A 24,347-nucleotide genomic window follows, 5' to 3' on the forward strand; every position below is an offset into this window, starting at 1 on the left:
GAATGTGCAAACTCTACACGGACAGTGACCCGGTGCCGGGATCAAACGGAGGTCCTCGGCGCTGTGAGGCAGCTTTGCTAACCACTGCACCACCGCGCCACCCCTGCCGTTAATACATTACAACTTCCCAAAACACCTACTTCACATAGGGACATATTAGGGCAGATGATCAAAGGTTTTGTCTAGGCCGTTGGTTTTAAGGAGTGGCTTAAAGGAGGAAAGTCCAGGGTTTAGAGCCACAGAGACTAAAGGGACAGCCACCGGTGGTGTGTCTGTCTGTCTATCTATCTATAATTCTATCTAAATATCATTCTATCTATATCATCTATCTATCTATCATCTATCTATCATCTACCTAGTATCTACCTATCTATTTATTTATTTATTGTGATGGAGGAATTATGATCAGGGATGCTCAGACCCAGATTTGGAGGAGTGCAGAAATCTTGGAAGTCCCAAAAAACGGGCTTGTTAGATGAATTGGACACACTGAATTCTCCCTCAGTGTACCCAAACAGGCGCCGGAATGTGGCGGCTAGGGGATTTTTCACAGTAACTTCATTGCAGGGTTAATGTATAATAATAATCTTTATTAGTGTCACAAGTAGGCTTACAACTGCCTCCAATGCCACCACACCTTTCTTCAAATAAGGAGACCAAAACTGGACACAATACTCCAGATGTGGCCTCACCAACACCCTAAACAATTGCAACAACACGTCTCTACTCTTATACTCCAGTCCTTTTGCGATAAGCACTCACAATCCATTTGCCTTTTTAATTACACGCTGTACCTGCATACTGACTTTCTGCGATTCAAAAACAAAGAAACCCAGATCCCGCTGGGTCTTGAATCTCCTTTCCATTTAGATAGTAATTTGCCTATTTTTTTGGCCAAAATGGATAACCTCACACTTATCTACATTAAACTCAATCTGCCAAATTTTGGCCCAATCTCCTAGTCTATCTATATTAGTCTGTGAAATCGTTCTTTCCTCTTCACTGCCTGTTTTTACACCTATTTTAGTATAATCTGCAAATGTTGCTATGTTGCACTCTGTCCCTGCTTTCAGATAATTTATAAATCTTTCTCTCAGCGATGGTACAAAAGCAGCAAAATGGAGAAATTACTGGAGCTCCAAGCTGCACTGTCTACCATCTGTGGCAGAGTGAACAACGGGTGGATGGCTGGTCATGGAGACAGTTTGTGAGAGGAACATGGCAGAAAAATGTTTTGATGCTGAGGATGTGGTGCCAGGCCTTTCTGTCCCATTTGCTTCTCAACAATGTTGTGGGTTTGCCTCCAATGAGTGGTGTCCTGATGGTGTGTTTTGTTTTAGCAATATTACACGCTACAATTTCTAGACATATATTAAGAAACTATAAGCCAATTAGCCTAACATTTACCATTGGGGAAAATACTAGAATCCATTAATTAATTAATTAATTAATTACTTAATTTATTTATTTTTATAAAACCCAATTATTTTTTTTCCAATTAAGGGGCAATTTAGTGTGGCCAATCCACCTACTCTGCACATCTTTGGGTTGTGGGTGTGAAACCCACGCAGACACGGGGAGAATATGCAAACTCCACACAGACAGTGACCCGGGGCTGGGATCGAACCCGGGTCCTCAGCGCCGTAGGCAGCAGTGCTAACCACTGGCCACTATGGTGTCCTTAGAATCCATTATTAAGGAGGACACATAGAAAATTAGAATACAAACAGATAGAGTCAACATGGCATTGTGAAAGGGAAGTAATGTTTGACAAATTTATTAGAATTCCTTGCAGACGTGGTTAACTCTTAATGCCCTTAGGGATGGGTACTAAAAATTGCCCCAGCCAGTGATGCTCACATCCCATGAACAAATGTTAAAAAACAAGAAGGTGGATATTGCAAATCAGTAACTGTAGTGTATTGAGATTTCCAAAAGGCATTTGATAAGATTTCACTAAGATTACTACACCATGTTCATGATGTTGGAGGTGATATAATATTGTGGATAGAGAATTGCTAACAAGCGAGGAACAGAGAGTGGCGATAAATGGGTAATTTTCCACTTGGTAAATTGTAACAGGTGGAGTGACACGGGGATCAGTGTTGGGGCCCCAACTATTTAAGTTCTATATTCATGACTTTGATGAAGGGACAGAATCTGTTGTAGCCAAGTTTGCTGATGTTACAAAAGTAGGTGGGAAAGCAAGTTGTATGGAGAATGCAATTTGAGTCTGCAAAGTGATAAAGATAGGTTAAGTGAGTGGGCACAAAATTGGCAGATGGAGTACAATGTGGAAAAATATGAAGTTGTCTACCTTGACAGGAACAATAGAAAAACTGAATATTATTTAAATGGAGAGAGAATGCAGCCAACTGTGTGCAGTTTTATTCTCTCTACTTAATGGAGGATTTACTTGCATTGGACAGGGTTCAGTGAAGGTTCACCAGACGGATTCCTGGAATTACGAGGAAACATTGAGCACGTTTGGCCTATAGTCATTGAAATGTAGAATGAGAGGTGGGTCTTGTGGAAACATGTTGGATTCTGAGATGGTTTGATAAGGTAGATGCTTGAGGGATTTATCCCCTCATGGGGGAATCTGAAAGCATGGAGCCGAGTTTAAAAAGGGGCGTTTTTTTCTCAAGTGTGTTGTTAGTCTTTGAAATGTTCTTACACAGAAGGCTGGATCACTGAATATATTTAAGGTTGCGATAGACATATTTTTGATGAACAAGGGAGCCAAGGGTTATGGGGGTGTTGAGACGATGGAGAAAGAAAACATGGAATTATACATACAAATATTGGACTTTAAAAAGACCTGAGTTTTATATTTAAAAATGGACAAACTCCGAAGATGGCTGAGAATCTACAATTAACAGGAATGGCTGCAGGGTGTTTCTCTAAGGGACAATGGAACCCCTCCCTCTTAACTCAAGAAAGGCTGGTTAAATTGGCTCTATCGAGTCTGGAAAAGATATCCAAGGGAAAGGGAACCTTGTTAGATTAAACCTTGTTTCTACCAGCAGAGGATGGGTTAAATTAAGACATGGAACCAGCTATCCCTCCTCACCAGGGTTTGTAACAATTTGGGCGTATGCCAAGGGGTCTCGCCTGGATCAACAACTTTGGGGAAACTCTCCCGGGACTGGTTGTAAAGAGGGAGAGGCTGGAGTTTGGAGTTAAGGCCACATTCAGATCAGACATGATCTTAAAGGCAGAGCAGACTCAAATAGCCAAATTACCTACTAGTATCTCTAGGGGTAGCACAGTAACACAGTTATTCATCTGGGTTCGATTCCCGGCTTGGGTCACTATCTGTGCGGAGTGTGCACATTCTCCCCGTGCCTGCATGGATTTCCTCCTGGTGCTCTGTTTTCCTCCCACAAGTCCTGAAAGATGTGCTTGTGAGGTGAATCTCGCATTCTGAATTCTCCCTCAATGTACACTTACAGGCGCCGTAGTGTGGCGACAAGGGGATTTTCACAGTAACTTCATTACAGTGATAATGTAAGCCTACTTGTGACACCAATAAAGATTATTATTATGACATGTTCTAAAGCAACAAGCAAGTAGTTCAATCATGGCATTCCATATGGGACCAACTGCACTAGAGCAATATTAATGTTTTCTTTATTGTTCTTTGAATCCCTGGTTTCAACAGAATAATTGCAAGACAATAACAACCAAACAACCAATGATGCTTGCAGTACTTGCCTTGAAAATAAATTGATTTTATCCCCCTACTCTTTCACATGCAGACAAAAAGTTGAAAATAATGACAATCCTGTTGACGAACTTAAATAAAAGCTGTGGATGGCTTAATAATCAGTTAAACTCTCTTCACTTGGGTGATATAAAATTGTTTAAGATCAGGTCCATGGAAAACTCTCAACTCAGTGAGCCAGCCTGTTCTTGAGCAATGTACTTCATTACTGAAACAAACATGAAATTATTTAAATGTCAGGAGTGGTTCCAACAACACTTTAATAATAGCTGCTGACTGGTAAAATAAATAACTAGAATACAATAGAGAATGAAATCCCTTGAGCATTTTACCAGCACTGCTGTGTTCCTCTATCTCGTTCGCCATCTGTTTTCAGGATTTTAATTAGTTTTTTTTAACTATAACCCGTTGTATCTATAATATTTTTCTTAAAGGGAAAGGTTAAAACATTTTATTTGCTTCCTTTCTGAGCCTACAACTCCTTTGCATTTGGGGTGGGGGACATTGAGAAATGCATTACATAGAAACATAGAAAATAGAAGCAGGAGGAGGCCATTTGGCCCTTCAAGTCTGTTCCGCCATTCATTATGATCGTGGCTGATTATTAAGTTCAATACCCTGATCCCACCTTCCCTTCATATGCATTGATCAATTTAGCCGCAAGAGTTACATCTAATTCCTTCTTGAAATTACACATTTTGGCCTCAACTATTTTTTGTGGTAGTGAATTCCATAGATTCATCGCTGTCTGAGTGAAGAAATTTCTCCTTACCTCAGTCCTAAAAGGTTTACCCCTTATCCTCAAACTATGATCCCTAGTCCTGGACTCCCCCACCATTGGGAAAATTCTCTCTGAATCTACCCTATCTAATCCTGTTCAAATTTTATAAGTTGCTCCTCATATGATAATCCCGCCATCCTAGCAGTCAGCCTGGTCAACCTTCGCTACACTCCTTCCTCAGATAAGGACACCAAACTGTACATTATACTCCAGGTGTGGCCTCATCAATGCCCTATACAATTACAGTAAAACATTCCTATTCATATACTCAAATCCTCTCGCTACGAAGGCCAACATCCCATTTACCTTCTTTACTGCCTCTGTACCTACACACTTACTTTCAGCAAAAACAATGTCCACAAATGAGTTGAAAAGCAACTAAAAGGCTTTTTTCCCCCTCTCCAGTAAATCAAACTAATAACTCTAAAGATAGACATGGTTGATTCAGGTCCAATGGAAAGCTTTTGCCACCAAATGTGTTAAATCATGCACAACAGCAAAGGCTGGTTGTGCCCAGGTAAGTGAACAGTGGACTAAGTTCATTGATTAAACAACATCATGCACTGGTTGAGATGTTCACCATTCAGCTGTCAAGATTTGCGGTTGCATTGTTTATTTTTGTCCTTGTTTGAGTAAATTGTTATTTCTATGTCATCCTCTATCTCTCATTCTTGTCATATTAGACTGTTACTATATTGTCCTGGCAACATGTTCTCCATTGCTTTTGTTTCATTTTCCTTTCTCCTTGCCTTCGAATACCTAAGCAAGTTGTGTAGTACGGCAAAAGTGGTGGACCAGCTATAACAGAAGTGATTAAACATTGCTCGTATTTTTCAACTCAATGGATTATGAGTAGAATGGACAATAGTTTGTGATAATCAAAGCCGTTAGAGGGGGGTCCGTCGGGAGGCAGGAAGAGGGGGTCACCACGGGGGGAAGGGAGGTCAGTCTGGGAGGGAGGGTGTCAGTTCGGGTGGTGGTCACTTCGGGAGGGGAGGGTCAGTCCATGAAGGGGGAGGGGTCAGTCCGAGAGGGAGGGGGATGGGGGGGGGGTCATTGCGGGAGGGATTCATTCCGGGATGGGGAACAGTCCGGGAGGAAGTGGGGATCAGTCCGGGAGGGTGGGGTGCAGTTCAGGAGGGAGGCTCAGTCTGGGAAGGAGGGGGATTCAGTCCAGGAAGGGTCTAGTTCGGGAGGCAGGGTGGGTCAGTCCGGACGGGGGTTCATGAGGGAGTGGCTTCAGTCGAGAAGGGTTCAGTCCAGGTGGGAGGGTCAGTCTGGGAGGTGAAGGGGGGATCAGTATGGGAGGGATGGGTGTCACTTCGAGATGGGGCTCAGTCCAGGACGGAGGGAGGGGGCCACTCCAGGAGAGGGGTCAGTTTGGGAGGGAGGGAGGTCAGTCCAGGAGGCGGGGAGGGGAGTAGGACCGCATCGCACCAGGAGGGTATGGTCAGGCTCAGGGGGTCGTAAAGGGGGTGTTAGGTGGGGGGTGGGGTGGGGGCGACGAGTGGAGGGGGTCGAGCTTGGTGGTGGTGTAGTAGGTAGCCTGGGGGGTCGTGTATGTGCAAGGTGTCGAGTGCGAGACTGTATCTCGGTGTTGAAATAGTTACTCTGGGCTGAGAAGTTTGTTTTGCTTCTAACTCTTTCAGAGCATATATCAGGATAAAAACTGGCAGAACCATCCGATGTTAGTGATTTAAATGGCTTCTGTTGGATTGTTCACAGCCCAGAGCAATTGTCTGGAGGAAGTTAGCGCTCCTGCTCAATTCATGAGTAAACCCTTAAGTGGGAACTTCCTCGAGGGATTCCCAATATATCATAAGGGTACCGCCTAAATGCATTGCTGGTGAACCCAGATGTTATGGACAATAATAGCACAAACCCATAGTCATCTAGTTATACTACTTTCTTTTAAACTGTTAAAATATCTTTATGATTAACTTAAACAGAAGATTGAGTTACCAAAGATTCACATAGCTTTCTCTTGGATCCATTACCCTATCAATTGATAATGAATCAGTCCAGTGTTAATTAGAGCTGAACTTACTTGCCTTATCAACCACTGTACAGGTTTGTGCCACGGGGCAGAATTTTATGTTGGCCCGAAGGTGTTCTAAGGTGGGGTGAGTGTAAAATTGCATGGACAGGATTGCCCCTGGGATCCCGCCCATCCTAACCCAGACACAATTTCACAGTTGGACGGACAGGTCCTCGGGTGGGAAACCCACCTTGAAACCTGCTCTTTCACCTATTCAGGCCCTTATGAGGCCATTATGGCCACTTAAGGGTCTTTTCCTGCCCGTCCTCAATTTATAGGTTGGCGGGAGGGTTACAGGAAGGGTGAGAAACAGAAAAATAAATCCACCATGGGTGGGAATGGCTGAGTGGGTGCCCTCAGATTTGGGGCGCCCTCCTGTCTGGGACGTTGGAGCTCTGGCCATCCCTCCTCCCTCTGGCCTAACCCCGATACTGCGCTCCCACCCCCGAATCCCTAGGGCATATCCTATCGCCCTGCCCCCCCCCCCCCCCCCCCTAAAGACCTACCTTGAGAATGGTCCCAGGACTTAGTTTCAGACAGAGCACCGCAGTACCTCCTCTGACCACTGCAGGGCGGTGCCTGGACGGATTGGAGATCTGTCGGCCAATTAGATTGGCTGACAGCTCCCACAGGTGGGACTTCCTTCCAAGGGTGGATGGAAATTCCGCTAAGTCAACACTCAAATGCGCGTTAAATGGCGTCGGTAGTGCATTTTGCGCCCACTCTCAGAATGGTGTGCACCAAACTCTTGCCATCCTTAAAATTCTGCCTATAATAAATGTTAATATAACTAACTCATTCAAAACTTGTCTCAAGCAGAGAACATATTGTGATCATTTTTGTATGTTTAGCTTGGGGGTTTTAATAGTCATTTTTGATTTGGCATAATACACTTTATACAAAACAGCAAAATAGCAAGTAGAACTAAAAGCCATTTTGCCTAATGAAGCAAATAGCATTATTGCAATAACATTGCCGAGCAGGAACTCAACTGAAAATGAAAAACAACCGACGAGGAGCGAATTATCTTTTAACAGTGTACTCTGTCGGACGTGATCAGAAGTTTGTTTAAAATCTAGTACAAAGAATAAAATTACATTGCAGTATTGAAAATGTATCACAAGTATTCCTTAATATGAGTCAAAGAAAGATTATGGTCTGCAGAGCCTGTTATGCTGATGAAAAACTCTCATTGTAACAACCCTCACTATACATTTTGCAGATCTGTCCATTTTTTTGTACTAGCTTAGGCGAATGGGAAATGTGTGCAATTTCTCTGTAGACCACGCGTGTGTGTGTGTGTCAGAGAGAGAGAGAGAGACACGCAACATGTATTTACAGGACACTGACATCACCTTCAAATCGATATGAAACACACCTTATAGTTTGAAACATTGGGACTGTTCATGAGGGATATGCAAGACAAGGTTCATTCAGGGTTCAATCAGAAGTGAGGATTTACATTCTATGGGTTTCAGAGAGTACTATAAATAGACAAGTCAGGACAACGACCCCAATCAATATATCAGTAAAAGGCAGTGCACAGGTACAGAAAGTAATCAAAGAGGTTAATGGAATATTGGCCTCTATCTCGATGTGGCTGGCATGTAAAAGTGAGGAGCTTATGCTTCAGTTCTACTGAGCCTATCATCTGGAGTGCTGCAATTCAATCTTGCATACTGAACCTCAAGATAGAATTATTGGAGGAGGTACAGCAAAAATTCACCAAAATAATACCAGGGTGCAAAAGATTAAAACATGAAGACAGGTTGCATAAATTTGGTTCTATTCCCTTCAGGTAGCCAACTGTGATTAAGTGTATTCCTGGAGGTATCATCACAAGATTTGCTCCATGAACTTAGCTGGACAGCACATTCATCCTTGTGACCCACTGCCTTCCTATGGCAATTGGAAAACAAAAAAGATGCATTATCCAATTCGATGATGCGTGACTGTCAGCCTAAGAGACCCCTCCCCCCACCGTGTCCCCACCCCATTTGCAATATTTTCTTGAATGATAAAGACAAATGCTGAAAGAAAATGACAAAAGCAATCAATCCTTTTTAAATGTCCCACTGACTTTTCTCCAGGGTTGCACAACAGCATACCGGAGATTGATCTTCAAGTGCTGGAGACTCCAGGCCAATCCTGGAGGGTCTGCAACCCTGCATTCCCTGAGTTCAGAAAGCTGTGGGATAATCTAATGGAGGCCTTTAAAATTATAAAGGGATTTAATAATGAAGATATAGGAAACTATTTTTTACTGGTGTGGGATTCGAAACAATGGAGAGTTACATTTTATTATTAGAATTGGGTCATTTGAGAGTAAAATCAGGGCATTTTTCACATAACTGACAGTTAAAATATGGATGCTGGGTCAATTGAAAGTTTAGAGATCAAGATCACTAGGGCTTTTCTAGGTAAAGTACAATGTAGCAAAGGTGGGTAAATATTTGAGATACATTTCAGCAATTATCAAATTGAATAGCCTGACAGGTTCAAGGTGCTGAATGGTCTACTCCTGTTTCTGTGGGGTGAAGTTTACACTTCTCGCCAGAGAAGAGTGGGGGGAGCAGGACCGTGGATCACGGACCTCTGCCCCGCACCTGATAAAGTATCTTGTGGTCAATTAATGTCAGGATCTGGTCAAAAACAGAGACCAGTGGTGGGCATCATGCACAAACAGGGATGGAAGGCAGAAAATATTTGGGTACAGAAGGGGCAGACCGTAAACTAGAAATTGGACATGGCCAACATTTAAAGGGCCTCTGTCAGGGGTTTGTGACAGCTGCAACATAATCAGTGCTCTGGAAGCTGAAGGTTGGAGATACAACTTTAACTTGAAAATTCTTTTACTTATTGGAGTAGCAGCAACAGCGAGTAAGAACTTGCTTTGAAATGTTGCTGACCATGGTCCCTTAGTGAATTATCCAGGACACCTGCCAGGGAGGTAGGGACATTTCAATATACCTTTCCCATTCCCCTTGTGAAAAGCAAGTGTTTAGGAAAAGGTTCCAATTGTCCCCTTTACCTCTCTCCACAGATGGCTGAGAGAATGGAACCAGCCGATGCTGAGGGGCCCAGAGTAAGACGGCCCGCACAGCTTGGTGGTGACTCCCTGCGAGTCCTCCTCCAGGAGTTCCTCTTGCCTGCATCAGGAAGAGGAGACTTCCCAGCCAGACAAAAGATGCCTGGTTGGAGGTCACAGAGGTCAGCAGCTGTGGGGGTCATCCAAATAACTTGGTTACAGTGCACTAAGCGACCAAATGACCTCTTACAATCTGCCAGGATGAGTGTGAAACCATTTTGGAGTTGGATCTATAGGAAAGGGTGTGATGTGTGTCAAGTGTGGGATTGCTTAGTGGCTTACCAAAGTGCACAAAGTGACATGAAGCAAACATGTCAATCGGCATGTCCACAGAGGGATCTGGCTGTGGGGGGGGGGGGGTTTATGAAATGTAATATCTGTTAGTTAGCCAGCAGCATTGAGAAATGTTGATTGCTGACAAAGGACATTTTGGCCACACATTTGAAAGCATGCTTGTAACATAGCTCTTTCATTACAGTGTCCCTTTTTGGTTGAAGGTAAGAGGGTCTGGAATTCCCGAGAGAGTGCAAAGGCAAGAGGTGGTCAAGCCAAGGTGACCGTGTTCACCCCAACATGCCTGTGAATCAATGTGGTGACATTGGGTGAGGTGACGGTTGGAGAAAGGCTATGGGCTGGTGAGATTCAAAGGGTGCTTACCTCTCCTGCAAACTGTGTAAAGGAGGCAGCGGTGGGGCCACCTGGAGACTGGAAAAGGCGGCAGGGAAGGAGCGCTAATGGCTTTTGACTTTGGAGGCATGTAGAATTCGAGGAGGAACATGTGTCTCAATATTGAAGGACTTGAGGTTCAAACCATGGTTACCATATTCCCAGTGGTGCCTATGAGTGTTTTTTCTTCAAGTCCGTCTCTCTGAACTCATCTCAATTTCCTTATGCTTTTTCCCCACAGGACAAACATTGGCAAGTGCAACCACTAGTCCTAAGAAACCAATGTTAACCTCTGAGGAGAAAACCTCACAAGATACAGCATCACATTCTTGCTATGCACCTGGCACCAGTGCAGATACATGCGTCTCAGTAGGAATGTGTGAATTGGCTCTAAGGGACCCACACACAGGTGAACATATCATAGTCGCAAGACCAGTTGTTGAAGCATGCCTCTGACAGATGGTGAAATTCGGGGGATAGCTGCTGAGCCCAAATCTGATCATGAGCCTCTGAAGGTGTCCATCAAGTGGCAGATTCTGGACATACAGCAAGTTGTGGAAATTTGGCAGAGATTTCAGTGGGCTGTGCACAATAGAGGAGTCCATGAGCACTGCAATCACCTGTTCTTCAGAATGCATGGCTTCCTCCATTGAAAGACTGGTGAGTGTCATGGTAGGCCAAACCCAGCAGCTCACTGATGGGATATTGGGTGTGCATTCTAACTGAACTTGATTGCCTTGTTTCTAAGCTCCAGTGCCCAGAGCTAGGGCAGGAGGGGATAGGAAGAGCCTGGAGTCATATCCAGCTCCTGCTTTCTCTCAAGAAGACAGCGAGGGCCCAATGGACCCCACAGCCGCGGGGAGCAACTGCTGCCATCATTGGGGGTGGGGCATCTGTTAGGGGGAACTTCTGATAGGGGCAGCCTCTACTTTGTCATTGACACATTTGCCCCTGAATGCTGTGGCTTTTGTGCAGGAGACTTGCACCACGCGAGGGTCCTCACGACTTCAGGCGACCAGAGGACAGCTGCCAAAGTCATCGCAGGAAAAGGGATCAGCAGCCTTTTTCCAGCTCAGCAGATGGTGATGAGCACCATGCCTTCACATCGGTAAATATTTAAAAAAGGCACCACATTATTTGCATATGGGTTCATAAAGGTAATTGGTATCTTATGTTAGGTGTGCAACTTTTTTGATTTGTCAATAAATAACTGTTCTATGCACATGTGTCTGCGGCTGCATTTGTGCTTAATGTGCGGAGATGTGCGGACTTTGATCTGGATTGATTGCATGCTCTTACGGGAGTGTATGTCAATGTGGGGCCCTTCGGGCACTTGCACATGGTATCTCTGCATTGGTACATGCACAGGCAGCCCTGGTGTTGATGAATGGGAGATAGCAAGAAAAGGTGAACTGGCCAAGATGGTGTCGTTGATCAAATTAGCTGTTTCTAGTTAAATCTTTGCATCTTGAGTCTCCCTTGCATTCAAAGCATTCTGCATGCTAACTTGTGCAGCTGGTGTAATTCATCCTACTCCTCATCAGAACTATCCTCAGACTCTTCACCAGAGAATGGAATACACTCCAGTAGAAAGTCTTCTGCCAGTCAATCCACTCTCTGCAACGCCAGGTTATGCATGGCATTGCATACTTGGACTGAAAGTGAGTCTCGAGCACAACATGATTGAAGAATGCCTCCTGACCATTCGAAACATCAAAATCTCATTTTGAGCAAACCATTGGTGACCCTGGTGGGAGTGTGACTCTTGTTGTACCTCCTCTTTGGCTCAGTGAACGGATTTTGGACTGGGGTCATTTGCCATCTCTACAGGGGTGTCCTTTACAACTAAGTAGACAGCCATTCAAGGATGGTGGAGGGACTGAATGTTTGTGGATGGGGTGTGAATCAAACAGTTTACATTTCCAATTTCGAGGTCACAGAGAGGTTGTCATTAAATTAACAATTCTCATATTATTACACTGTTAATTAATAGGCTTAATATTTAACGGGCAATTAATGTACAATTTCATCCAGGACAAAGCAACCTGCATGATTTGCACCCCGTCCATAAACAGCACGGTAGCATAGTGGTTAGCATCAATGCTTCACAGCTCCAGGGTCCCAGGTTCGATTCCCGGCTGGGTCACTGTCTGTGCGGAGTCTGCACGTCCTCCCCGTGTGTGCGTGGGTTTCCTCCGGGTGCTCCGGTTTCCTCCCACAGTCCAAAGATGTGCGGGTTAGGTGGATTGGCCATGCTAAATTGCCCGTAGTGTCCTAAAAAGTAAGGTTAAGGGGGACTTGTTGGGTTACGGGTATAGGGTGGATACGTGAGTTTGAGTAGGGTGATCATTGCTCGGCACAACCTCGAAGGCCGAAGGGCCTGTTCTGTGCTGTACTGTTCTAATTCTAAATCTAAATTCAATCCCTCCACCACCGATGCACAGTAGTGGCAGTTTGCACCATCAACAAGATGCACTGCAGGAATTCACCTGGCTTCTTGGACAGCACCTTCCAAATCCATGACCACACCCATCTGGAAGGACAAGGGCAGCAGATACATGGGAACACCACCGCCTGAAAGTTCCCCTCCAAGTCACTTACCACCCTGATTTGGAAATATATCACCCGTCCCTTCACAGACACTGGGTCAAAATCCTGGAAGAGCACTGTGGGTATACCTCCACCTCAGGGACCGCAGCAGTTCACATAGGTAGCCCACTAACACCTTCTCCAGGGCAATGAGGGATAAATGTAGGCCTCGTCAGCGAAGCTCACATCCCTTGAAAGAATAAAAAAAAGTTCCCAAAAATAACGTGATGGGCTGCATGGTGGCGCAGTGGTTAGCAAGGCTGCCTCACAGCGCCGAAGTTCCAGTTTCGATCTCAGCTCTGGGTCACTATCTGTGTAGTTTGCACATTCTCCCCATGTTTGCATGGGTTTCGCGCCCACAACCCAAAAATGTGCAGTGTAGGTGGATTGGCCACGCGAAATTGAAATGAAATGAAATGAAAATCGCTTATTGTCACGAGTAGGCTTCAATGAAGTTACTGTGAAAAGCCCCTAGTCGTCACATACCGGCGCCTGTTCGGGGAGGCTGTTACGGGAATCGAACTGTGCTGCTGGCCTGCCTTGGTCTGCTTTCAAAGCCAGCGATTTAGCCCAGTGTGCTAAACAGCCCCTTCATTGGAAAAATTAATTGGGTACTCTAAATTTAAAAAGAAATAACATGAGGCTATTTGTGCAAAACAAATGATCCAGTGCCCACCATGTTACAACAGGCACCACATCTCTTCAGGCCCCAGAATTCCTTGTCCATTTGTATATCCTTATTATACTGTTATTTTTCCAGCAAGACCCAGACAATTGCGTTTCCTTCATCTCCCAGGAATCAGAAATGAGACACAGTGCTACTTTTTCCTTCTTTCTTATGGGACAGAAGGGATTGGTGTAACCACTGACTCCATTGTTATTCCAATTCATATTAATCAATGAACTTGTGACTAGCACTAATGTATGTTCTTGTTTCAAGAACAAACGGTCTAATTTGTGGCTGAGAATTAAGAAATGAAAGTTTGAAGGAAACACTGACCGAGCACCATCTGGGAAACAGTGTTTACCTCTGCATAGAATTGCAAAGTAAATCTTCAGGGAGGCAAAGTACACATTCACTCTTATTTTATTGACAGGTTTTTGGCACGTTCGTCCATTGCTCAACAGAAAAAAATCAGCTCCTGTATTCAGAAAACAGTTGAGATTAAAAGAAGCTACTACAATATAATGTTGATGACTGTCAGCCTAATTTTTCACATCAATTGAAAAATGTAAGCTGAAATTTTGTTCATTGTAGTGTTTGTGACTCAACTACTTGGAATTGAGTAAAAAAGAAATCTGTACAATTAATTTAAAAAAGGTTGCATTGCTTCATCTATTGAATGGAAAATATAATAAACTGCAGCTTTACTCGTCAATGAATGTAGCAAATCACTCATATTTTAGTAATTGGAAAGTATCATTAAAAAAAGCTTTCTTTTTTTTGTAAAAAATTTAGATTACCCAATAATTTTTTCCAATTAAGGGGCAATTTAGCGTGGCCAATCCACCTACTCTGCACATTTTTGGGTTGTGGGGGCGAAACCCACACAGACATGTGCAAACTCCACAGGGACAGTGACCCAGAGCCAGGATCGAACCTGGGACCTCAGCGCCGTGAGACGGTTGTGCTAACCACTAGGCCACCGTGCTGCCGCAAAAAAAAGGCTTTCTAAAGCTGCTGTAGCTTCTCTGTTGAACTTCTGTCAATTTCAAAATCCCTTAATATACGCCCCACATTTTGCTGTTGCTAACAAAGTCAGATAGCTTTGCCTCAAGTTGTTGTCTCAGTGTCTTAGAAAATAAATTCTGTGACGTGTCAATGGTTGAAGTATTAGTTTTCTACATTTCTATTAAAAAAAACCCAAAAGATGCTGAGGACCCCGGTTCGATCCCAGCCCCGGGTCACTGTCAGTGTTGAGTTTTCACATTCTCCCCATGTCTTCGTGGGTCTCACCCCCACAACCCAAAAAAGAAATGTGCAGGGTAGGCGAATTGGCCACACTAAACTTCCGCTCAATTGGAAAAAAATAATTGGGCACTCTAAATTTATATAAAAAAACAATAGATTTAGTGCTAAAGAAATCATACTCCAATTCCCCTTCCTCTTCCATGGGTCACAAAGTTTGGCTCCTTTGCACCCATTATCTTGGCGTTATGACTACCATTTTGTCTGCAGAATGGCATCAGTAGCCTGCCTGCACACTCCTGGTGTTAGTCATATTCAACTCCATTTTGATGAGGGTGTTAACACATGTGCAGAAAGTGTCCACCAGAAGTATGCAATGTAGGCATAATTGTCAATCAGCATACAATGCTAATTTGATGGCAGCACTGCCATGTTGGAGTTCAGTGCTCCAGCCAATGCCATCTCCTAAACTTACATTCAGTGGCAGGAAGGACGTTGCCCTGACCAGCAAGACTTACAGGGATCATCAACCACGTTCGACTGACTCAATGATGCGATTGTAAAAGATTTTGGAGTTTTCTAGAGTTGTTTTAAGTTGCCAAAGTCTACAGTGTGGTACAAAGAATTAACGGATGAAATATGTCAATGTATAACGTAGACAATGATGGATTAATTGTAGTATAAGGGTCTGGCACATAAAGGGTTAATGTGGGACTGAGTACAGTACTACTGATGGAACCATCAATTCACCAGGCACGTGTTTCCGATATGAATCTAGGCTTTAATCAACTTACTTCAGAGCCAGCCTGTTACCCGTTGATGAACTCTTAGTGAACTCAGGCTGACTCTGGACAAGGGTATTTATACAGCTGCACTAGGGGGAGGAGTCATGGGCGGAGCCAAGGGTGGAGCCCAGTACAAGTTCCTGAGTACTCCCAGAGCTACTCCCCTTGTGGTAGGATAGCGCTACTGCGCTTACAAAGACAGTGTGAATTATCATATATATATATATTACATTCACCACAACTACCCACAAAGTGATGTAAGAGAACACATGACCCACAGTTAGGGATCAGTCTAGGGTTGGACAGAGATGTGTTTATGGAGTAAGCATGGAGACAGCTCCCTGTATAGAACCATGTACTGTATATATGCACATAATTCTTTCTTGTTAATAAATACATACAGTTAACTTATGTAATATGATGAATACTTCACTAAGACCTACCAACACCTTTCAGCACTACTGATATCAGTCAGTCATGTCTTGGCCTCTCTTGATAAGTTGGAATCATGCCTCGGAGCAACATGCTTACCTTGTAAGCTGTTTAGATTTAATGCTAATGGACAAGTTTTAAGTAGATACCAGAATACGTCTACAGTTTGCTTACTGACCAAATCCCATGCCTAGAGTCCAAGATAGAAGGACACATCTCAGAATATATTGGAAATAGTGTGACATATACAGAAGGACTTTATCTTGACTTCAAAGGTTCAGCACAAACCACTTATATCCAGAAAAATGATGGAGTAATATGTCGGCTCCAAGATTACAGTATTGCAGGGAGAATAAATGGAGGTAACACAGAGCAGGACAAGCTGCAGGAATAGAGAGGGGGAGCAGGAGAGGGAGAAGGACCCCATCCAGGGTGATAAGGAAGCAATTGTGCTTCCTGAATTTCACCTGAGAATAGTGTGCCAGATGTCTCCGCTTTTAAGGATGCCCTCATTAAAATATTTCACCTGCTCCAACCACAATTGCAACCTCAGAGCAGTACAAGGCCGGCATTGCCAGTGGCTGTCAAGGTGATAGTGCTGATGATCCTTTTTGTGTCTGGCTCCTTCCAAGCTGGAGCTGAAGATATTCTGCCAGTTTGTCTGCTATTGTTGCAGAAGGGAGGTCAGTGAAGTTCTGTATTCCAAGAGAACTGAATACTTTCACCAGAGAGAATCAGGCAAAATTAGTGCACTGCTTCGTGAGCATTGTAGGATTGTCCCTGACAGCTTTCCACTTGCGTTGTGTGTGTTGTATGCTAACTCTGAGATGTACCGCAACTAAAAGGAATTCCACTCTCTCAGTGTCCATGTGCTGACGTATAACCATAAGCAGCACATTATGCACATCAATGCTTGGTATCTTGGCAGCATCAGAATACTTTCATTCTGTGACTGTCCAGTGAGCCACCCTGACAAGCCAGAGGGTTTGAGCTATCATTTGGAGACATTACTCTCATGCACAACCCATGCACATGATGACAGTGCGCATATAAAGCCATAGGGTTACTGAAGCAACACATCCACTGCCTGGTCTGCGGTGAAGGAACCCTGGAAGAGCCCTAGCAGAGCTCCTGTCATTCATGGTGGTCTGCTTCATGCCGCACAACGTGGCCACTTTGCAATTAACTATATAGTGACCAGCTGAAGAGGAGAAGGAGGATGAGCAAAGGCAGATCTGGCAAGTCTGTCTCTGATCGACCCCAGTAAACACAATCCAAATTCTCCAACTGTCTCAGCAAATGTTGCCGGTGTAATTTTCTTAAATTACAAGCAGGACCTAACTCTCAAATTCTTTATTGTTTATTGACTGCCCATTCCTGAGGGCATTCAAGAGTCAACCGCATTGGATCTGGAGTCACATGTAGACCAGACCAGGTAAGGACAGCAGATTTCCTCCCAGATGGGTTTTTAAAACAATCGACAATGGTTTCATGGTCGTTGTTAGATACTTAATTCCAGATTTTTATTAAATTCAAATTCCACCAATTGCTCTGGTGGTATTTGAACCCAGCTCCCCAGAGCATTATCCTGGGTCTCTGGATTACTAGTCCAGTGAGAATACCATTCCGCTACTGCCTCCTCTGTGTCAGCAAGGTATTTTACTAAAAGGTCAAGATTGATCCTGGCCTCACCCAATACCCAAATGTGCACTTTCCAATAAGAACCAGCTGGTATGATTGCGAAGCTTGACTACTACATTTCAATATCCCTATTCAAATAGCACTGAATTCTAATATTTCCACACTGCTTTACTGAGATCAGCTAATGTAGCAAATTCCTGGTATTAAACCTATGATGATGATCTGTAAAGATCACCATACAGATGTGTTTATCCACAGAACAATCTGAAGGAAGTGTAGGATTAACATTTATAAGGAAAAGTAGTCATGGATGAACAAATATCTAAAATGATTTAATTCTGGTTGAATCTGCTAACTGCAGAAAATGGCAAAGTTGAGCAATTTAAATTGTAATCTTAACTGCAGTTTCATCTGATTACCTTTGAGACTTTGGGGAATTTTCACGTTGATTTACCGTTGTGAAATTTTACCCATAGCTATTCATCTTTGTCAGGAATTTAGGTAAATGGTAAAGGGAACATGATAGTGTGTGGTCTGTTACAAGGAGTCGGGTGAATAAGCCAAACAACCTCTTGTTGTTCTACACTTCCTCATCATTTTCATTTATTATTTTTGTTACAGTGCTCCAGCTCATTTCAACTATAAGTTCTATCTTTTTATGAGCTCCATGTCATTTGTAACTGAATTTAGAGATTAGGTGATGCATTACTAATTTCATTCTCTAGACGTGATAGCTTTGTTGCTATTTAGGAATAGGTGTACATAATTGAGGATAAGTCTGTTTGTTAATCACATTAAATTGCAGATACAGTGCAAGAGACAATTTTAAGCAGCTTGAGTTTTATTATAATTGTTGTTATAATCATTTTAATGTTTCCGTGAAGTGCTTTTTACAGGGGGAGGGGTGATAAATGTTGCATCTTATGGTTGGTAAGACGACATTTTTAATTTGTAAATCCTTAGCTTCTCACTTTCCCACATTCATTTTTTAAAAATATTTTTATTCTCCTCCTTTTTCACATTTTCTCCCAAATTTACATCCACCAACAATAAACAATAATCAGTAATAAACATTTCAATCCCCATATCAATAACAACGATCCCATCTGCCACCAAACCCCAAACATTAGCCCGCATGTTCACACAAACAAATGACAAAAAGGAATTAGGGATCACCCATAGTCGCCATTAACACACACAGTCCCCTCCCACCAACCCTTCCACCCACACCCCCCAACTAATGTTCGATGTTATCCAGTTCTTGAAAGTGCATAATGAATAATGCTCATGAATTGTAGAACCCCTCCATCCTTCCATTCAGTTCAAACTTAACCTTCTTAAGAGTCAAGAATTCCAACAGTTCCCTCCGCCAAGCCAGGGCACAGGGTGGAGAGGTTTATCTCCAACCTATCAGGATTCGCCTTCGGACGATCAATGAGGCGAAGGCTACAACATCTGCCTCCGCACGCGTTTCCAAACCTGGCTGGTCCGACACCCCGACTATGGCCTCCTGGGGGTCCGGGTCCAGTTTTACGTGCACCACTTTAGAAATTACCCTAAAAACCTCCTTCCAGTCATCCTCTAGCTTTGGGCAAACCAAAACATATGAACGTGATTAGCACCCCCCCCCCCCCCCCCCCCCCCCCCCGGCAACGTTCACACACACCTCTACTCCTTCAAAGAATCAGCTCATCCTCGCCCTCATGAGGTGTGCTCTATAAACCACCTTCAGCTGTATCAGCCCCAACCTCGCGCACAAGGTGCAGGCATTCATTCTCTGGAGCACCTCACACCAGAACCCCCTCCTCCATATCCTCTACCAACTCTTCCTCCCACTTTGCTTAGATCCCTTCCACTGGTGCCTTCTCCTCTTCCAAACTAGCTCCGTAAACGCTGACATACCCCATTCTTCAGTCCCCCTGTTGTCAGCACCTCCCCCAGCAATGTGAAGGCCGGCTCCACCAGGAAGCTCTGTATCTCCTTTCTGGCAAAATCTCGAACCTGCATGTACTAAACATTTCCCCTGTTCCAGCCCATACTTTGCTTCCAGCTCCTTCAATCCTGCAAACTGACCCCTAAGAAACAAATCTTTTAGTGTTTTAATTCCCTTCTCCTCCCATTTCTGAAAATTTCCATCCCACCTCCCTGGCTCAAATCTTTGGTTCCCCCGAATCAGCATTTCCCTTGACCCTGCCCCCAAACCGAAGTGTTGGCGAAACTGCCTCCAAATTCTCAATGAAGCTATTATTACCGCACTCCCTGAGTATTTCCCCGGGGCTATCGGGAGCAACGCTGTTGCTTGTGCTTTCAATCCCGACCCCCTGCACAAACTCTCCTCCATTCTGACTCACTAGGAATCAACCCCTCTGACCCAGCTCTGCACCTTCTCCACATTCGCCCCCCCCCGAGTAGTAATACATCAGGTTCGGAAGACCCTAACCCCCTGCCTACCTTCTCCTCTGCAGCAGCACCTTTCTAACTCTAGCCACCTTCCCTCCCAATATGAACAAAGTAATCCTTCCCTCAATCTCTCTGAAAAAAGCCTTTGGCAGGAAAATCGGCAGGCATTGAAAAATTAGCAGAAACCACGGCAACACGTTCATTTTAACCGCCTGTGCCAGACACCAGTGACAGAGGGAGACCATCCCACCTCGCCAGATCAGCTTTCCCTCTCCCCACCAAACTAGAAATGTTGTACCTGCGGAGCCCTCCCCACTCCCAGGCAACCTGCACCCCCAGATACCTAAAGTGAGTCCCTCCCCATGCGGAATGGCAGACACCCCACCCCTGCCTCCACCCCCGGCCGAGACGCCACAAAATACTCACTCTTGTCTAGATTTAGTTTGTACCCCGGGAAAGACCCAAACATGCGAAGCAGCTCCAATATTCTCTCTGTCGACACACTTGGTTCCGACAAGTATCACAGCAAGTCATCGGCATATAAGGACACCCTATGCTCTATTCACCCCCCCCCCCACCCCCCGCACTATTCCTTTCCATATCCTGAACTTCATAATGCGATGGCCAACGGCTCAATCGCGAGTGCAAACAGCCGGGGGGGGGGGGGGGGGGGGGGGGGGGGACGGGGGGGGGGGGGGGGTCATAGGACATCCCTGCCTCGTCCCACAGTGGAGAGAAAAGTATCTTGAGCTGATGTTGCTTCTTATATAGTAGCTTTACCCAATTCACAAATCTTGGTCCAATCCCAAACCACTCCAGAACTGCCATCAAGTACCCCCATTCTATCCGGTCAAACGCCTTCTCAGCGTCCAATGGCACAACCACCTCTTTCCTTCCCCTCTGCCGGTGCCATAACGACGTTCAATACCCTTCTAATGTTTGAAAAGAGCTGCCTCCCTCTCACGAACCCCGTCTGATCTTCACCTATCATCTTCGGGAGGCACTCCTCCAGCTGACCCACCTGAACCTTCGCCAATACTTTTGCGTCCAAATTCATAGAACATAGAACAGTACAGAACAGGCCCTTCGGCCCTCAATGTTGTGCCGAGCCATGATCACCCTACTCAAACCCACGTATCCACCCTATACCCGTAACCCAACAACCCCCCCTTAACCTTACTTTTATTAGGACACTACGGGCAATTTAGCATGGCCAATCCACCTAACCCGCACATCTTTGGACTGTGGGAGGAAACCGAAAGAAAAAACAAAAACAACAATCCAACCCATACAATTCACTAAAAGAAGATATAACCGTCACAACACAGACTTCACGAATGCCTCAGCCGCCTCCGCTGTCTCAAAATAAAAGTCTTTGGCATCATATGTCACCCTCAGCTTCGCCGGGTATACCATACCAAATCACACCCCCTTTTCGTTCAGTGCCGCCTTCACTTGCCCGAACGCTGCTCGTATTATTGCCAACTCCACCGTTAAGTCCTGGTAGATCCGAACTCCAGCACCATCCCACTGCACCTCGCGCTTCTGCTTCACTCAGCTTAACACCTTCTCCTTCATGCAGTACTTATGCATGCAAATAATTACTGCTCTTGGCGGCTCCACTTTGGGCTTCAGTCTTAATGACCGATGAGTTCGGTCCAGCTCGTACCAGGAGGGGTTCTCACCCTCCCCAATCAACTCCGCCAGCTTCTTAGCAAAGTATTCTGTTGGCCTTGGGCCCTTCAATTTCTTTTTTTTATTATGGAAAAACAAAACAATTCTTCCTTCAAAAAAAGAAGAAAAAAAAATTTCACCTAGTTTCTTTACAACTTCTTTCTCTTCTTTTTTGTATTCCTCCAGAATTTCCCTGGGACCAGACTTCAGTCTTCTTACAACATTCTAGGCGGGAGCCACCCGATGTTGGACATGTCACCTACATTGCGCCCTGCTGCCTCCCCCACATTCATTTTTGCTGATATGACATGATGCATGATGATGTGGGATATACACTCCTCATTAACTATTCAGGTTGTCATATCAGGAAGAAGGAATAGATTTCCTAATTATTTTAATGGGCTTTGAGTGCATCTTAGTTCAAACGAGGAGCTTCTGCACAATTATGCTCAAATTATAGCTTCCACTCTAATAAAGAAAAATTTAAGCAAATGTGAGAAAATAATTTCAGTCTTGATTTTCAAGTAATGACGTGTCTTAAATATAACACTGCCTGGAACATTTACAAATATGGATGGAGTTGTCAATCCATAAATCATGGCAGATCTTTATACTTATGGCAATAATGTCATTTGCTGCCTGGTCTTTCATGGATGATGATGAACAGTTCACTTAATTTAAATCATGAATAAATGTCAACATTTAAATGCTTGACCGATAGATAGGTGCTGGATGGCTGGCGCAGACAAGATGGGCCAAAGACCATTTTTTGTGCTGCAAAGCACTGTGGGTGGATGTTTCGCGGCAGTGGGAAGCGGTGTGCCATTGACAGGTGGTGGGATCTTCTCGTCAACGGGGTTTCCCGTTGATTGCACCCCTCACCGCTGTGAAATCTGTAGTGGGGTGCACCGTCGGTGGGACGGAAGCTCCCGCTGGTGTGAATGGTCAGAAAGTTCCGGCCTATGACTCTGCTCAGGGGATCAGTCAGCATGTCGATGCGCAATCACCAATAGGAATTCAGCTAATCTCTGTGAACATTGATGAATTCCCTCATTAAAAATTAAAGAATCAAATTTAACTAACTGGATTCAGTTTTTAAATCAGTTGTCACTGAATAGTCAAAAATAATTGGAATTCTAAGGACACAGCTTGCACTCAAAAGGGTGATGTGTTAGGCAGGTTGGTTCGACGTGGACTGCACTTGATGCAGTGAGGCGAGAAACAGACCTCTAAAACTGGAGAAGATCCAACACGATTTTATTCAACGACATAACTAATATACATGCTCAGCTGTGGGTCGACACTATACTGAACTGACTGGAGACCTAGTACTAGACTGACCAGACTTGCTATCTACCGCATGGTGTTTGCACTGGCTAGCTCATGGACTCTGACTGTCTCAGTGGCTGGGTCCAGAGAGAGCGGGAAACCTAGTGCCCTCTGGCTTTATAGTGGTAGTGTCCTGTCTGGTGATTGGCTGCACTGTGCTGTATGCTTACTGGTCATCCTGTGTGTCAATCACTGCCTGTCTGCACTTCATTATATACATAACTGGATATTATGACAAAGGGATCCCATCGTGAAGTAAGTTTCAGAATATCGGCATTTCCTAAACTCGTCTCTACTTAGCTTTTTTTTTGCAGCAGTGTCAGTGTTGGCAAAACTTACACTTTTGTTAATGTATCATTGATTGATATGAACAAGACCTGGCCCTAATTCCTTATTTGTCCTCGCCTCTACAGTGCAATGTACGATGAATACACGAGAACTCGATTGTCGTAATCCAGGAAACACGAAGATAAAGGTCAGACCAAATTTATTTTAACTCAAAAGTAAAGCCGCACTCGCGGCAAACAACGCTAACGTCCCAGCCCCGGATGAACAGGAACATCCAGTCTGGGTCTGGGACAGCATTTAAAAGGCTCGATAACGAGTCCTGGCTGGACAGGCCTCAGCCCGTTACCATGGGAACTCGCACTCGACAATCCCCACAGGGAGATCATTGTGTGATTCCTCATGAGGGTTCTCACATCTATCTAGCAGTTTAATCAAAAACTGACATGTCTCATCACAATTGACGCCAGTAGACACGTGGTGAGACTTTTATGAAGCAAATGTACTTTTAAAAAGAGAGAAAAACATGCATTTATCCAGCACCTCTCTTGATCACTGGGCACACCAAAGCTCTTTACAGCCAATTAAATGCATCTGAACTGTAGTCACTGTTGTAACTTTGAAATGCAGTTGTAATTCCGGAAATGCGGCAGCCAAATTGTGCATGGCAAGCTCTCACAAAAATCAAAGTGATAATGACCAGATCATTTGCTTTTGTGTTGTTGACTGAGGGATGAATATTGGCCAGGCCAGGGTAACTCGCCAGCTCTTCTTTAAAATACAGTCAGGTATTATGTCTTATATACACAGGAGAAAGCAGCTGACCAGGACGCTCAAGTGTTAATCTTGACTTTTCTGCTCAATTCCTGAAGTGAGACTTGAACCCAGAATCCGATGATTCAGAGGCAAGTGCAGTACAACTGAACCACAGCTGACACTGCAATTGCCGATTATTGTGGATCTATTATTTGGAAGGATTGTGAAAGATATTCAGTCTCTGTAA

At 44.3% G+C, this 24,347-nt stretch overlaps 1 protein-coding gene across 3 annotated transcripts in view; it reads right to left on the reverse strand.

Moving 5' to 3' along the window:
• Positions 1-24,347, reverse strand: part of LOC119953757 (alpha-1,6-mannosylglycoprotein 6-beta-N-acetylglucosaminyltransferase B-like) — a 1,231,367-nt gene that overhangs the window by 50,071 nt on the left and 1,156,949 nt on the right. The window lies entirely within an intron of this gene.

The sequence above is a fragment of the Scyliorhinus canicula genome, chromosome 18 (genome assembly GCF_902713615.1).
Source record: "Scyliorhinus canicula chromosome 18, sScyCan1.1, whole genome shotgun sequence".
Classification (NCBI taxonomy): Eukaryota; Metazoa; Chordata; class Chondrichthyes; order Carcharhiniformes; family Scyliorhinidae; genus Scyliorhinus; species Scyliorhinus canicula.